Source organism: Balaenoptera ricei, chromosome 5 (assembly GCF_028023285.1).
Source record: "Balaenoptera ricei isolate mBalRic1 chromosome 5, mBalRic1.hap2, whole genome shotgun sequence".
NCBI classification, from domain to species: Eukaryota; Metazoa; Chordata; class Mammalia; order Artiodactyla; family Balaenopteridae; genus Balaenoptera; species Balaenoptera ricei.
This window is the reverse complement of record NC_082643.1, coordinates 10,697,613-10,715,965: the sequence shown is the minus strand read 5'-3', so window position 1 is coordinate 10,715,965 and position 18,353 is coordinate 10,697,613. Positions and strand designations below refer to the sequence as shown.

Below are 18,353 nucleotides of genomic sequence, written 5' to 3'. Positions count from 1 at the left end.
CAGCTGCCTTCAGAAAGAATTTGTAATTAACAAACCATCATAGTATTTAGTTGAAATTCCATCACAATTAAAGCTAAAATATTAAAATACATTTTAAAATTTAAGGGCTTAAAGAAGAGATGTTCATGATGAAAACATAGGCTGAATTTGTGGCTACGACAATAAATGATGAACACTGAATTATGCCAGAATAAATTGTATCACTGAGAGTACAAGTGGAATTTTTAGCGGTTGTTATTATTATTATTGCAATACATACATGACGTCAGTTCATCCTTTTCCAGTCTGGTATAAATGTGTGCACATTTTTAAAAAGCAGCAAGTTCACTTTCATATCAAGTTTCCAAAACTCTTTTTGCATTTGTGCTAGTGACTCAGGATGAACTTAAATAGGACCTGCTTAACAATCAACAACATCTTGTTTGGTTCCTAGAAGGCATGTAGACAGCTCAGTACGTGTGTATATGTGTGTGTGGGTGTGTGTGGAGAAGAAGCTGATCATTTACATTTGACTCACTTTTTGCCTTTAGCAGAAGATAATTGCAGCTATTTATAAGGATGGCAATATTAATAGTTGCCATAAATATCTATTTCTGCATTTCTTTCTAAATATATATGTAAGTGCTTTTCTCTGTTTTATGTCACTTAAAATTTGCTTTACAGAATTTATAATCTAGCATAAGCACTCCAAAGGAAAGCAACCATTTCTTCTAGGGTTTTTTGCCTCCTTTTCCCAGACAGAGGCTTCACAGAGCATAGTAGGGCTAAAAATTGAGAAACGACAGGTGGAGTATATGTTTTAGTTAAAACAGGATACTTGATTGAGAAAAAAGAGCTAGCATATGTTATTCCATTCAATCTTCACAGCAGCCAGGTATAAGAGATATTAAGAAGGTTAAGAAATCTATGGAAGCAAGGTTCAAATTCAGAAGGTGTAGCCTTCTGCTAAATTTGGATGGGGCTCAAGTAACGTTAAAGTTTAGTGAGTTAAAGAGAGGTGAAAAGGAAAACATCTGAGGTGAAACTGCGGTTGGTTCATAGCATTGTCAATGACAATACTTCTCATTCAATCGTGCTGTAGTAAATTTGTATAAAAATGCAAAGGCCAGAAATTTCATTAGGCTAATTACATAAGTAATATACAGTTAACAACCAACCAAGTATTTACTGTAAAGAAATTATTAACCCTGGAGCAAAAATACTGTGTTTCTAGTTGGTTTTTTTTTTCTAGTTTAATAAGTGTTAATGGTAAACATATCATGAAGCTCTTTTGATTCTTTAGTGTTTTAATTTCTGAAAGATGTATGCATGGCATAAATATTAAGTAGGGAAGTTATCTAAATATACATTTTAAAAAAGACAAAGGAGACCTGCTTTTCCATTCAGTGTCATAGTTTTCCTTTAAATCAGAAAAGGATAAACTTAAAAATAACCTCTTTTTCACTGATCTGAACATCAGGAAACAGGGGTTTTGGTTAGAAAGAATGATAATTGTAGAGCCTCAGTCAATCCTGAAAGCTGCTCTTCTTCTATTATCAGTATTCCACCTAATTTCATCAGTCAGAATAAAGTATGGGTAAAGTGACCTTGAATACTGTATCTGACTATCCTTATTTGGAACGTTTACCAAACTCGACAAATTTTGCAAAACTGTACTGCTGTGCACTTTGAATGGAAAAATTAGAGATTTCAAAGCAGATAAAAGTGCTTTTCAGATCTCAGTCAGTTCCCTTATCTCTCTTCCAGCCCATCTCTCACTGCCAGGCCCATTCACTATCACATTATCTTTCTTTGTTTTCTTGGTCTCCTTGGATCTCTCTGTCTCTCTCTCTCTTAATTACAATCAAGACATTTAGTTTTATAAGGTTTTGTAAAACATCACAGTTTCCCCACTTTGCTACTTTTAACTTCCTTTGTATTCCCTCTTTTTCCTAAATGGTGTATAAACGTAAATACTAAAAAGGAACTAAATTGTAAGGGAACAAGAGCTACCCTCAAAAAAAAAAAAAATGAACTATAACATTCACCGGAGCTGAGGACACTGCAAACTAGGGATCCTGTTCAAAGGAGCAGGAAAATTTGCAGCTAGTTATTTTCTAGAGATCTTCTAACCTAACAGTCCCTAGAAGGTATAACACCCCCTCCACTATTGTGCAGTGATGGGTTTCATGGTAGAAAGTCCCAGGCTAGCTTTAATGTTAACCTCGCTCTTCCTGGTCCTCTATTAGTCCCACATTATGCCCTAACCTAACCTTCCTACTATTGAGAACTCTGAGTTATCACCTCTGGATAAAAATGTAACCTAGATTTGTGGAGAATCATATCTATTCACTAAAGCTATGCTTTTTAGGAACCATTTTTTTTAATTGAAGTATAGTTAATTTACAATGTTGTGTTAGTTTCAGGTGTACAGCAGGGTGATTCAATCATACATGTATGTATATATCTCTATTCTTTTTCAGATTCTTTTCAATTATAGATTATTATAAAATATTGAATATAGCTCCCTGTGCTGTACCGTAGGTCCTTGTTTATCTATTTTATATATACTTGTGTGTATATGTTAATCCCTAACTCCTAATTTATCTCTCTCCCTGACTCCTGCTATCCACTTTGGTAACCACAAGTTTGTTTTCTATGTCTGTGAGTCTGTTTATGTTTTATAAATAAGTTCGTTTTTTTAGATTTCACATAGAAGTGGTATCATATGATATTTGTCTTTCTCTGTCAGACTTACTTCACTTAATATGATAATCTCTAGGTCCATTTGTGTTGCTGCACAAATTTTATTCTTTTTTATGGCTGAGAAATATTCCATTTTATGTATATACCACATCTTCTTTAGCCATTCATCTGTCAATGGACACTTAGGTTGTTTTCATGTCTTGGCTATTGTAAATAGTGCTGCTGTGAACATTGGGGTGCATATATCTTTTTGAATTAGAGTTTTCTCTGGATATATGACCAGGAATGGGATTCTTGATCATATGGTAACTCTATTTTTAGTTTTTTAAGGAACCTCTATACAGTGGCTGTACCAATTTACATTCCCTCCAACAGTGTAGGAAGGTTCCTTTTCCCCACACCCTCTCCCACATTTATTATTTGTAGACTTTTTAATGATGGCCATTCTGACTGGTGTGAGGTGATACCTCATTGTAGTTTTGACTTGCATTTCTCTAATAATTAGTGATACTGAGCATCTTTTCATGTGCCTATTGGCCATCTGTATGCCTTCTTTAAAGAAATGTCTATTTAGGTCTTCTGTCCTTCTTTTGATTGGGTTGTTTGTTTGTTTAATATTAAGCTGTATGAACTGTTTGTATATTTTGGAAATTAATCCCTTGTCAGTAGCATCATTTGCAAATATTTTCTCCCAGTCCATAAGTTGTCTTTTTGTTTTGTTTCTGGTTTCCTTTGCTGTGCAAAAGCTTTTAAGTTTAATTAGGTCCCATTTGTTTATTTTTGCTTTTATTTCCATTACTCTAGGAGACAGATCCAAAAAAATATTGCTGCGACTCATGTAAAAGAGTGTTCTACCTATGTTTTCCTCTAGGAGTTTTACAGCATTCGATCTTACATTTAGGTCTTTAATCCATTTTGAGTTTATTTTTGTATGTGGTGTCAGAGAATGTTCTAATTTCATTCTTTTACATGTAACTGTCCAGTTTTCCCAGCACCACTTTAAAAAGAATGTTGCAGGGAATAAGGTCAATTGCTTTATTCCAAAATTTCAAATATTTGGGCAAGTAAATGACAATGGAACATTGCACCTGCATTCTCCAAATACACTTCTCCTGATTTAAAAGGTTGATATAGTCTACGGATTTGCCCAGCTCAAAATCCCTGATGTTATTCTAATGAATCCTTCTTCCTGATATTCTCTACTTAACTGATTAACAAGAGGTAGTTATTCTCTTTTAATGTATTCTCTCTGAATATTGTAATTTCTATTTAATCTCTCTTTAATGCGTTTGTTGCTTTCAATTCCAATAGCAATTACCTTCATCCAGGCCACCATCACAGCTAGCACAGATTTCTGCCACACCCCCCTAACAAGTCTCTCACAGCAGCCTGCCCCCATTCCAATCCCTCTTCCAATCTGTAGCTAATTTAGTTTTATAAAATGCAAATCTAATCATATCATTCCATGATTAAAACCATATAAATGCTTCCCATAAAAATAGTCTAAAGTCCAAACTTCTCAGGGTGGCATAGAAGACCTTTACCATTGGCCTCGGATTATTACTATAGCTTCACTGTTCATCACTCTCCCAGAATTTTGTACTCTTTACCCTCATTCTACCAATTGATAATTCCACCAACTATCTATAGTCCTTTTCTGACTTCCAAGCCTTTGCACACGCTGCTCACTCAACCTTAAAAACTCTTTACCACCTTTCCCCGTCCTCTCATCAGACCAAACTGCACTACACTATACACACTGCTAAAAACACACACACACCACTACCGCCTTCTACCTGGCTCCCAATTTTGTTTCAGATCATCACATAGCACATCCAAAAGCATCCCTCTGACTCTTCCAAGCCTGGTTAGATGTCCCTTCTAAGCTGCATCCAACGTACTACCCTTAAATATCTCTTGACATTTGCTGGTTTTTGTTTTTTATCCTTCCCATTAGACAATAAGTTCCTTGAGAGCAGGAACTGTGCTTTCTCACCTTTCCAATTCTAGAGTTTGGCTTGTTCTCAGAACATAGTGAGTGTTCAGTAGATATGGGTTAAATGGATACCTATGTTGATGTCTGTGTGTTCCTGAGATAGAGCTTCATCAAAGAGTGCCTGGAACTCTTCTCTGGCCAAATTAATGCCTATCCCTGTTAGGTACAACTTAATTAGCATACCTAGTTACCAATGCCGTTACAATGTTGTTTCTTCTTGGGTGTTTTTTGAAGAATTTCTATGAGAAAATGGGAAGAGTAAATGAGGAAAAGGTAGCTGTTTCTGCCTAGAAATTCTATTATCTTTTTTTATTCCATTGATTTTTAATGTAGGTTTGTAACTTATGTCTACAGAATTTGTGCCATCATTCCAAACTATTCAGATTACTTTTTTTAAATTTTATTAATTTATTTATTTTAAATTTTTGGCTGTGTTGGGTCTTCGTTGCTGTGCACGGGCTTTCTCTAGCTGTGGTGAGCGGGGGCTACTCTTCGTTGCAGTGCGCAGGCTTCTCATTGCGGTGGCTTCTCTTGTTGCGGAGCATGGGCTCTAGGCATGATGGCTTCAGTAATTGTGGCACGCAGACTCAGTAGTTGTGGCTCACGGGCTCTGGAGCACAGACTCAGTAGTTGTAGTGCATTGGCTTAGTTGCTCTGCGGCATGTGGGATCTTCCTGGACCAGGGATTGAACCCGTGTCCCCTGCATTGGCAGGTGGATTCTTAACCACTGCACCACCAGGGAAGTCCCCAGATTACTTTGACCATAGGTATTCTAATTTAGATAAGACTTAATCCCAGTTTCGTATCATCTATAATTTGATAAAATTTTCATATCTTTGTGTGCTACTGAGCACTTGGTGTGTTTGGCAGGTACTTTGAAATGGGTCCTTTCAATATTATTGGTATAAGAGTGAAAAAGCCAAATAAAGCCAAAATCAAAAATTTGTGCCATAGAACTAAGACCAACTAAGCCCTCCAAGTTGATGTTATCTATTAACACATTTGGATAAAATTTCCAAACCAGATTCACATGGGGTATCCATCTAGCACCTTGCTGAAATCAAACTCATTAAGTCTATGACAATTTTCTGATAGGTGGAGACACAGAAGAACCTGTTAGTGCTGTGTTTCTTCTTTTCGGTGAACCAATTTCACCTTCTATTAATGATTGTTATTGAAAATGTCATTTCTTTTCCCCCAGTACACTGCATGATTTTGTAGTCTCTCATAGATTTTCATGAGTGATATAAGAATCAGTTGTGACCATCTCATCATTAGGGAGCAGCAAACTATCATTATAAAGACAAATTTGGATAATTTCCAGAAATGAACTGATGGTCAGAAATTCACAGACTTTGATGCAAACTTTCCGTTTTTACAGGTGATACTAATGACATGAGGGCGAGAGGAAAAAAATGAAATTGAGTATACAATAAGTCAACTTTTTGAAGTTGTTTGTCTGAAACATTTTAAATGAATCCTGGATATCTAAGAGAAAACTCAATTCTCTTAAATCTCTAAAAACTATTTCCTAGGTGTATAGCTTTCCTATGTATTAGGGTGTTAGGACCAGAGTTTTAAGAGAGTAAAATCTACTCAGAACAATACTTAGAAACTTTTCCTGATTGCCTAGGTTAAAATACATGTCCTTACTCTGTATATACTTTGTGTTTTCAATAATGCCCTGGACATATCTCTGGCATTGTGTTTCTAAATTGTATTACTACATACATCTTTTAATATTTCTGTTTTGCTCATGAGACTGTGAGAATTTTGTAGAAAGGCTATTTGTTATTCATCTTTATATCCCTAGTGACTATCTTTATGCCTGGCACATATTTGATGCACAATAAATTTTTATTGAAAGAATGAATGAACATTTTTCATAAAGCTGGAGGCAATTTTTTGTTCGTTACACAATAGAAGTTTCAGTCTTAGGGAAAGAAAAGTGTGAAGCAACTTTGGTAGTGCTGGGCAATTCGTTAAAGATAACTAAAACGGTGATCATGTAGCAGCATGATTATATCCCCCTTTGCATTATTTTCTATTAATTTTATGTGTGTAAATGTTATCTTCTAAAAACATATTATTGATTTTTACAATAATCTCCTTACTGATTCCCCTTCTCTGTCTTTGGCAGTTTATTTACGACAAAGCAATCATGTCAAAATGTAGGTCAAGCAATATCACTCCTCTGCTCACAACCCTGCAATGGTTTCCTAATGAAGAATAAGGTCTGCCATATCTGGCCCCTCTCACTTCTCTGACCTCATCGACCTTTTACCTCCTTCTATCCTCTTAGCTCACCCTGCTCTACCATGCTGATGCCATGCTGGTGCAGTCCTGCTCAGGGCATTTGTCCCTCCATCAGGGAGGCTCCTCCTCTAGAAATGATGTGTCTGGCATCCTCACCTCCATCAGGTCTTTATTAAATGCCATCTTTCCAGTGAAGATTTTCTTACACCCTGTTTGTATCACCATCAACCCCTGAGACCCTGCCCTGTACACAGGCACTTTCCTTACCCTCTTGCCTCTTTTTCTTACCCTTTATCACTAACATGCTATATATTTTACTTATTTTTCTTATTGTTATCTCATCGTGAGGGAAGGGACCTCAAGGTTTTGTTTTGTTTTGTTTCCCCACTGTTAAAAATTCCAGACCTAGCACAGTGTCTGGAATTTGATAGACATTAAAAAAAATTGTTGAACTAATGAAAAAATGAATACTTGATAGCAGATACATTTTAGTTTTTTGTATTGTGTTTTCTGATGGCACTTTTATTTCTATATTTAAACATACCTTCAAAAAATGACATACATATTTGATATATAAAGGAAATTTCTTTTGTACATGAAATTTAAATACTAAAACTAAAATTTCCAAGAGACTATCTTTTGCAAGGCAAATAGGAATAAAATATTCCTATTTTATTCACAGCCAAAGAAAACACTTTTCTTTTTAATAGTGTTAATCCTAAAAAGTGCCTCTGTGTAATAGATGAACATTTTCTTTTTGAAACAGATTTTCAATGTGGACCACCAGAGGGTTAAAACCATTAATAGTGAAATATCTATCTTTAAAACTACTTCATAGAGTATAATATGCACCGAGAACTTTACAAAAAGAGCACCAGCATTGTTAATTTTTGTTTTTAACTGACAAATAATATATCATGCTAAACACTAAAATGTAAGTCAATGTCAAAGCAATGATGAATGCCTTTTTAAATTTAATCCATTTCCCAAGACACAAAATGATTTTCCAGCTTATCATAGATTTCACGTGTGACATGAAAATCAGCTGTGATCACCACATCATTAGATAAAAGACACGAACTGACAGCCGACAAACCAAGCTGATGACTTCCAAAGACTCGGGAAAGAAAGATTTAACTTCTCTCTGGCCCAAGCACCCCTCTGGCCAGAGGTTAAAAACAAAAAGATTGTAACTGAGCAAAGCATGATGGACTTCCTAAAACAGTCCAAAGATTTTGTTTTGTTTTGAAAATGAATTGATAAGGAAAAATATGTTAGTAGCAAGGGTTGGAGTCAAGCTAGTCATTTGTTTTCAGGTCTTCCTGCCTTTTTAAAGTTTTTTTATACCTTCTTCATAATGAAAACAAGATGTGCATTCCTTACGAATAGCTAATCCTACCCTGTGACCTCAAGCTGGTCAACAACCAAACTTTCTACCCTTGACCAAATAAATGCAAACCCTTTCGGAACAAATATGCCTTTGAGTCAGGAAGACCTTTAACATTACTGTGCAGAGTTATTTGATGCTCGCACAGCTGAATATTAGTCATCAATGCAGTAGGTTAACCCTTGTCCTGCTCCTTCAGATAATGGCAGTGTGGAAGTAATTTGATCCAACACTTCACTAAACCACTTAGTTTAGCTCAGACCCCCTAGATGATCAGCATATTGCTTGGATCACATATAAAGTTGATATAAAGCACATATAAAGGTGCTATTTTCCAGGCCCAGAGATAACACAGATCAGGAAAATGGAACAATATGTGTAGGCGTTGTACTTAACTACCCTGAAGTAGTTTTTAGTGTGGTGTATGACAATGACTTTTATGTTTTTGTATCATATATAAATATATTTTATATATTTTATATAAATATATGTCATGGTGAATATTCATTTCTCTCCTTAAATATTAATGTTTTTATTTAAACTATCATTTTATTGTATTTCCTTTATACCTATTTGTTTTCCTTTTTTTTTTTTTGAGAGAGAGAGAGAGAGTCTAAAGCTAGTATTCTGGAATCCACCTGAATTTCAGACATATTATAGAAGCTGAAATTTGATGAGCTACCAGAAAATCATATTTATATAGAGGAAAAAACTTCAAAATATAAAATCAGTTTCAGCTAAGAAAGTATCATTTTTTGAGTACTGGAAAAAGTCTTTCTTTATTCTGTTTCTTAACATAGCAGTTATGAATAATCACCATCCTCATATATCTCCATCTCCTGCTCTGCCCTGCTGCAATTCAGATTATGACCGGTACTAGATGTCATTCTGAATAAAATAAAACCCACAACCATGCTAAGGTGCCTGGAAAACAATTCTCTTAATTATAAACCCTGTAGGAGAAATATGCCAGGTAGTTGGTGTTTTCAGAAAAATCCTACTTATTACATTAGTGAATTCTTGGATGTATCTGAAGAAGGCGACAATAGGCTAGAATGGGTTGACCTTCTGCGATCCTCTTAATTGGAAGAATGAGAGTAATATTTCTGGAGAAATAAAATGTTGAAGGAAATGGTTTGCTCTTCATCTAAGGAGCAATTCTAAGTAAGGTTGCAGGAAGAAATAATAAAGATTTTTACATATTTGATTTTAATCTAATTTTTTACTGAGCTCACATAACCTCAGGGATCAAAGAGGGAACACCACAAAACATTTTCTTATGTGCTATCAAACTATGTATGAAAACTGAAATTGATTCTTTTAAAAAATATATGAAAAGTGCACCTGCTTTCTCTGCCATCCAAATCCCACCGTTCAAATCATTGCCTGTCTACTGTTGTCAGATATTTATCTTTATTATGATGACTAAGAGCAACAGCCAAAATTTTCCTTCATATTGAAACATTAATCTTTGTGCTCTAATTTTTTGATAAGAACATATGTGTCTATATTCTTCTTCCGCATCTCCTATTTGAACTGAATTTGTTTTTCTGTTGGTGGCTTCTAGCCTTCTTAATACAAATTCTGGCAAACAAGGACAGTTTAACACTGTTCATATGTCCTTCTAAACAGATACATTTGGGTAGGTAAATATGAAGGTCATTCATCTGAAACAGACAGGTGACTTTTGCATTCTGTTTATGAGGGTGAGTCCAGCTTATTTCAGATTCTTGCTTCAGGAATTTAGAGTACTTTTAGAGCACAAAAGGAGCTTTAATATCCTTGGAAGATAGCTTTGGTTAGACCATCTTGCTCATAGCAATGATATTGAATAATCCCCATGATTCATCTCTACCATTCACTGAAGAACAAGACATATTGGTTTTATGTCAATATTTGCTTCTGTGAAGTGATTGTTTTGTAGCCTAGTTCCTTCAGAATTTTATCCTTAGTATTCATAAAAACTATCTGATAGTGATGTCCATTTCCTCACACTCCATAAAAATCTATAAATCATTTCTGGCACCTCTTTGCCCTCAAATTAATGCCTTTTTTCTTCATGTGGATTTAGATCAATAGCAATATAGAGAGAGCAACTCCTCCAATCTAAATACTTTGTGTTTGCACAATTAACCTGTAAATTACACTGAGATTTGAAAATAAAGACAAGATATTTGCCAATTTTCCCCATTGGTAATAAAATCAGTCTTTTTCATATATCACTACAAACAGACCAGTCATTATAGCATTTCATGAATGTCATAAAAATATTTTTTCAAGTTTACAATGAGCAGAAAGAGTTCATCTTTTAAATTTGGGATAACACAGTAATAAAGTAAAAATTAAAATAAATAATAAATAACACTGCAAAAGCTAATTGAGCATTGTTGCAGTTTTTATTTATTGTTTTCTTACTTTAAAAAGTAGGCTGGCAATGATTTCTTGGATATGATACCAAAGGCACAGGCAACAGAAGAAAGAATTGATAAATTGGACTTCATCAAATTTAAAACATCTGTACACCAAAGAACACTATCAAGAAGATGAGAAGATGACCCACAGAATGAGAGAAAATATTTGCCAATCATATATCTGATAAAAGATTAATATGAAGACTATAAAAAGAACACCTACAACTCAACAACAAAAAGCAAACAACCCAATTCAAAAACAGGCAAAGGATTTGAATAGACATTTCTCCAGAGAAGATACACAAATGACCAATAGGTACATGAAAAGATGCTTACCAGTGTTAATCATTAGGGGAATGCAAATCAAAATCACAATGAGATACCAGTTCACACCCATTAGGATGGCTATAATTAAAAAACAAGCAAACAGGGCTTCCCTGGTGGCGCAGTGGTTGAGAATCTGCCTGCCAATGCAGGGGACACGGGTTCGAGCCCTGGTCTGGGAAGATCCCATATGCCGCAGAGCAACTAGGCCCGTGAGCCACAACTACTGAGCCTGCGCGTCTGGAGCCTGTGCTCCGCAACAAGAGAGGCCGCGATAGTGAGAGGCCCCCGCACCGCGATGAAGAGTGGCCCCCGCTTGCCGCAACTAGAGAAAGCCCTTGCACAGAAACGAAGACCCAACACAGCCAAAAATTAATTAATTAATTAATTAATTTAAAAAAATAAAAATAAATTTGGTACAAAAAAAAAGCAAACAAAAAACAGAAAATAATAAGTCTTGGTGAGGATATAGGGAAATTGTAACCTCATGCATTGCTGGTGGGAATGCAAAATGGTGTAACCATTGTGGAAAATAGTATAGTGGTTTCTCCAAAAATTAAACAATAAAGTTGCCATATAAATCAGCAATTCCACTTATGAGTGTATACCCCCGAAAATGAAAATCATGGACTCAACAGATATTTGTACATCAATGTTCATGGCAGCATTATTCACAATAGCCAAAAGGTGAAAACAACCCAAATGTCTATCAACAGATGAATGTAGTTTTTTAAAAAGTGGTATACACACACAGTAGAATAGTATTCAGCTTTAAAAAGGAATGAAATTCTGACACATGCTACAACACGGAGGAACATCAAAAACTTTATGCAAAGTGAAGTAAGCTAAACACAAAAGTATTATTCCACTATATTAGGTATCTGTAATAGGCAAATTCATAAATACAGAAAGTAGAATAGAGGTAACCAGGGGCTGGGGGAAGGGAAGAATGGGGAGAAACTGTTTGATGGCTACAGTGTTTCTATTTGGGATGATGAAAAAGTTATGAAAATGGATAGTGTTGATGGTTGTACAACACTGTAATGTACTTAATGTTACTAAGTTGTACATTTTAAATTATTAAAATGGTAAATTTTATGTTATGTATATTTTATCACACTTTTAAAATGGGAGAAATTTGAAAAAAGTAGGCTAAACAGTACTTTCGTTTGGTATTTTCAGCTGCCTGCCTAAGATAGCTTTCATTTTAGAAAGTGAGATGAGTTGAAATTAGTTCAAGGAATTAATCTTCTTCTGTGCAAGTCTATAGTTCCTGTGTGTTTTCCTGGGATTTTTGATCCCTATTTGGCTTTGACCCTAGACTACTGCACAGGTTCTTCCTTTTGAAATTTCACAGCTCTTACTATAATGGGAAGAATCTCTTAGCTTTGGCTTTCATCTTAGATGTCAGTCCTGACCCATAAGCATTCTGATCTTGTGACATGCTCCCTAGTTTTTCACAATATACAACCTGATGTTGATAAATCCAATGTTACCACCACATGACAAGACCTCAATAGTTCAATGTTTAGATTCATATCATTTATGTTCATATAAATGTCGGTTAGAGAGCAAGGTAAGTATAGAAAGAAAGCTGTGTACATAAAGCTTAGCTGTTGTTTCTTCAATGGATTCATGTGATCTATATCAAAATTTGTAACTGACTTAAATATTCCCATGAGTTCTTAATGAATGAGACTTCAGTGCACCCATAAGCACTCAGACCATTTCTTATTACTGCCCTTTCCCTGAAATGATCTGTTTAATTTTTTATTCTTACATGAGACCCAAGGTCAGAGACTATCTTCTTCATCTTTACATCTCCAATGCTTAGTAAGGTGCTCAATAACTCTTGACTGACCTATACCACCTAATAATATAATAATAATATTGTATTTTTCATGCATTTTCACATGCATTATTTGTTTTAACCCTTAAAATAACATTGTTATTTTAACAAAGTTAGACATTATTATTATTATTAATTTACAAATGAGAAAACTGGAGCTTGGGTAGTTTTGACATCTTCAAGGTAAAACAGCATCTGGATGGTAGAACCAAACTCTTACCAACATCTCTTCATTTAAGAGTTGATGTATGTTCAGTGACATCGCATTTGCCTCCTCAAATATCATTCAAATAACACCGATAAGGGAGAACACATCATCCAAACTCCTCATGTTTATTTCCACATTGAGGGAACTGAATTCATTCTGCCTCAAAGGAAAGAGTGTGAGTCACCTAACTGGTCAGTTTAAGAAAACAAAATTAAGTATGCTTAAATTAGCTCATCTCTTTTTTTTCCTCTGGGAACCAGATGCCTGCATGTAGCACAAATTCTCCTCAGTACTTCTAGCCCATAAGTCTTACCCAGAATTAGGTGCTTAGGTCTGTTTAAATTTGAAGTTTAGTTAGGGATCTCATTCAGCTCTTATGCTAAGTACATTCTCCAACATAGTAGTAAAGTAATAAATACAGTAATAATGCTGATACTTTGTTCTCCATCTGCCTTCTTTCTTATCAGTTTGTTCAGATTCCATGCCAGTTGTTATTAGACCTCCCAAAAAGGTCCCCAATGACCTTTTTGAATAACTCAGACCACTTAAGGTGTAGTGAGGAAGTATGCTCAAGCATATGTAGCACTCCATCACTGGCATGGACATTAAATGGATACTCAAAAATACTGTTGGGTAACAAGGTGAGCTTTATTTTTTCTAATAGAACTGAGAGATACAGGGCATCTTACAAATGAAGTTTAGAATTTAGGTAAGGTAAAGGAGAAGGTAGTGTGCTTTCTTGCTATTCAATCAATGGATTCCAGGTACATAAAAAAAATTATATCAGATCTTAGATGTTCATATATCTAATGCAAACATTTCTTACTTTTTAAATAAAAAGGAGGTTCTTCTGATATATACTTTTTATATGAAAAGCACACAGAAAAATATCTAAATGATGTTCAGTGCATCTTCTCTTTTCTGTAGAAAGTTATAACACATTGCCTGATCAATGTTATGATCAAATTATTCTTTCCTCTGACCATGACATTATTTCATGTAATACTTTTTTTTCTTATAAAGTCTCTTCCCAAAATGCTAGTAGATTTATGAATAAACCAAGTTCATTTTAAAAATAAATATTAGACACTAAATCAGTTATCTAATTTTATAAAATATTACGGTTTAAATTTACCTGTTTTCTGCTAAGAATATAAAAATGTGGACACTTCAATTTATATAATATAGCAAAATTTCTTAAGTTCTCATCTTAGTTCAAAAAGTTCATTGTTTCTGAATTATTCAATATATTTAATCCTGAGCTTTATGACCTGTAACTAATTTTTTCAGCACCAGGTACTTCATTTGTTTAATATGCTTGACATATAACAATTAAAGGAGTTAACTTAGAAATCCTGTCAACTGAATGAAATCTTGCTAGTGACTTAATACTCCTCATACTAAAGCTTAGTGCAGGTGACAATATATTTAAGCAAATATTTATTTATACCAATTTGAAATCCAAAGATTTTTTTTTTTTTGCTTTCTATTTTACTGTTATTTGCCAGGTTGGACTCCACAGAGGTTAAGAGTCTTCCACATGTATATGTAATTTCTAAATCAGGGTTTCGGATTTTTTGAATTAGTACATTAATTGAATTTACTTACCGCAGGACTGCATAGAGTGATCTGTAGACTAATGTGTGCAGCCATTCGCTGAAAAGAGGTAATTGTGGGGAATTCCCCAAACTTTTTTTTAATATAAATTTGTTTATTTTATTTATTTTTATTTGTGGCTGTGTTGTGTCTTCGTTTCTGCGCGCAGGCTTTCTCTAGTTGCGGCTAGCGGGGGTTACTCTTCATTGCGGTGCGCGGGCTTCTCATTGCGGTGGCTTCTCTTGTTGCAGAGCACGGGCTCCAGGCGCGCGGGCTTCAGTAGTTGCAGCACGCGGGCTCAGTAGTTGTGGCTCATGGACTCTAGGTGCGCAGGCTCAGTAGTTGTGGCGCGCGGGCTTAGTTGCTCTGTGGCATGTGGGATCTTCCTGGACCAGGGCTCGAACCCGTGTGCCCTGCATTGGCAGGCGGATTCTTAACCACTGCGCCACCAGGGAAGTACCCCCCAAACTTTTTTGACCAAACATTTGAAGAGACAAAGCTTGACAAATTTATTTTAGAAAATACTGTTCTAAATCATCGAAGAGTGAGAAGTATTGACATGTAAACGAAATTTGCTTATCAATTTCAAGTGAAGCTGTGATTAGACGCTAAGTGTTTAAATTTGGGTTGTATACACTTAATAATGCCACTAAATTATCATGATATATGTTACTTATAGTTTGAAGCGTCTGATAAATTCTTAAAAAATCTCAGCTATATGTTACCTTCCTTATTCCAGTTTTCATACAGCCAAACCACAGTCAGGTAGAGATATAATCGTTTTAAAATAAGAATAAATAATGTAATAAGAAAATTTCATTAAGGAACAAACTGATACCAAAAAGCAGCATGCTGACCAAAGATTGTACCCTAAATTCAATACAATATGAAAGCAAATTGCCCTTGAAACTTTTTCCCTCGATTTAACTTGATTTCTTCAGACAGATATCTATGCCACTTTATAAAATATCTCTTACAAAATGTAAAAACCAATAGAATAGAAATGTAACTACCATTTAACATTTTGCACATGTTTCTTAATATAGTTTTTAGCTATATTTTTGTGTAGAGAAACTTTTTTTTTTAAAGATTGTCTTGTTAAACTGGCTTTTTGTGCATGGTTGCTTGCCCGTAAATCTATTAGCAAACTAGGGAACAAATAACTATACATTTTATTAATTATGTGAAATTTTTTCTCCTAAAATAATTATAGGCAAATGAGTTTTAAATAATTATGGTAAAAGCAAAGTTAAATTATTTTTCTCTTTATTTTGATTTAAAACAAATTGCCGGTGTGTAAACAGAATTAACTATCTGATAAATATGCTTTGTGTTTCTGAAAAAGAAGATAATGAAGTATTTTCTTTTTTTTAATATAAATTTATTTATTTACTTATTTATTTTTGGCTGCATTGGGTCTTTGTTGCTGTGCACAGGCTTTGTCTAGTTGCGGCGAGCAGGAGCTACTCTTCATTGCGGTGCACGGGCTTCTCATTGAAGTGGCTTCTCTTGTTGTGGAATACGGGCTCTAGGCATGCGGGCTTCAGTAGTTGTGGCACGTGGGCTCAGTAGTTGTGGTGCACAGGCTTAGTTGCTCTGCGGCATGTGGGATCTTCCCGGACCAGGGCTCAAACCCGTGTCCCCTGCATTGGCAGGCGGATTCTTAACCACTGCGCCACCAGGGAAGTCCCAATGAAGTAGTTTCAAATAACTTTCTACTTGTTCTAAATAAAATAATATTTCTGAGAAATGGCCTAAAAACTCTAAAATGTTACAACGTCTATTAATTGAAAAAATCTCGGGAAGAAAATTGATTTGCTTCCAGTTCTCACATACATGAAAATGAAAAATTATACACATCTTAGGCTAGTCCTATATTCCATGTTCTCTCATGGAATTAGAAGATAAATAGGGGGAAAAAAGCACTGTTATGACTATCAAAATGCTTATACTAAAATAATTTACTTGATAATTATTTACTGATATTTTTATCAGATATATGAATATGCTGTAGCAAAAGCAAACAAATAAAAACACGAAATTCCCCTTAGGGAATTCCACACTTTAAAGTAATTAAATACATTTTTAAAGTAAGTATGAGGTCTTTAAATATAAGGCGAAAGATCTAACAGTTCTCTAAGTATAAGTAAGGATAATAGTTCAGAGCATAGTCTTTGAGGCAAAGACTTCTGGATGCAGCCTGGCTCTGCTACCATGGATCTGCGTGACCTTAGGCAACTTACTAACCTGTCCAAGCCCGTTATTCCATTTAATACATTTAGCATAAAAATATTTATACTCTTTCTTCAGATGTTACTGTAAGGATTCAGTGAGATAATAATAGTAGTAAATATCAATCATACCATTTAATTTGTACTTATTATCTGCCAGCAATTACCTAAGATATAATACATATAAGGTACTCAGCATATTGGCATATATTCAATAAATAAAGGCAAATTTATTAAATGAATATAATTTTGTCTACAATAAGAACTCTACTCTTTCAATAGTGAACATTTTGAATAAAACAAATATTATGTATTGCTATCGTTTAAAATATAGCTATTTAGTTCAGTAATTCCATGCCTGGCTATATACCCAAGAGAATTAAAAACAGGGACTCAAGCAGACATTTGTACGCTATTGTTCATAGCATCATCATTCAGAACAGTCAAATGGTGGAAATCAAATGTTCATCAACAGATGAATAGATAAACAAAGTCTAACATATATGTGTGTGTGTGTATATATATATATATATATATATATATAAAATGGAATATTGCATATATATAATATATACATAATGGAATATTCTTCAGTCTTAAAACGGAATGAAATTCTGACACATGCTACGAGGTAGAAGAACCTTAAAAACATTGTGCTAAGTGAAATAAGCCAGACACAAAAGAACAAATATTGTATGATTCCACTTATATGTGGTACCTAGAATATGCAAATTCATAGAGACAGAAAGTAGATTGGTGGTTGTCAGGGGCTTGAGGAGAAGGAACGGAGTTATTGTTTAATGGGCACAAAAGTTCTCTTTGGGATGATGAAAAAGTTCTGGAATTGGATAGTGGTAATTGTTATACAACGTTGTGGATGTACTTAATGCCACTGAATCATACACTTAGAAAATATTTGAGGGTAAGTTTTATGTTATGCATAGTTTACCACAATCTTAAAAAGTAAAAAACAAAATAAAACGTAATTGGGAATTCCCTGGCAGTCCAGTGGTTAGGGCTCTGCACTCTCACAGCTGAGGGTCCGGGTTCAATCCCTGGTCGGGGAACTAAGATCCCATGAGCCATGTGGTGTGGCCAAAAACAAAACAAAACAAAAAACAAACAAAAAACCCAAACATCATTATTAGAAGAACAAAATCCCAAGGGTAGCAAACTCTTCAGAGGCAATGTTTTGAAGGTGACTTTAAATTTATTCTCTATTTATGATTTCGAGCACCTGGTATAATTCTAGAATGAACATTTCCCCAGGGTTGGATAATGGAAGATTCAGGGCATATTGTGATATTCAGATACACCTTTAGAGCTGAAATTTTTCCTCAGTTGGTGGGAGTGTTGTGTGCTGACAATTCTCAGTTCTCAGCCCTCTCAGGAAATTACCTTCACCTGGA

The 18,353-nt window shown here is 34.8% G+C and overlaps 1 long non-coding RNA gene across 1 annotated transcript in view; it reads left to right on the top strand.

The window, feature by feature from the left end:
- LOC132365751 (uncharacterized) overlaps positions 1–18,353 on the top strand; it is a 116,677-nt gene that overhangs the window by 16,040 nt on the left and 82,284 nt on the right. The gene's annotated exons all lie outside the window — the stretch shown is intronic.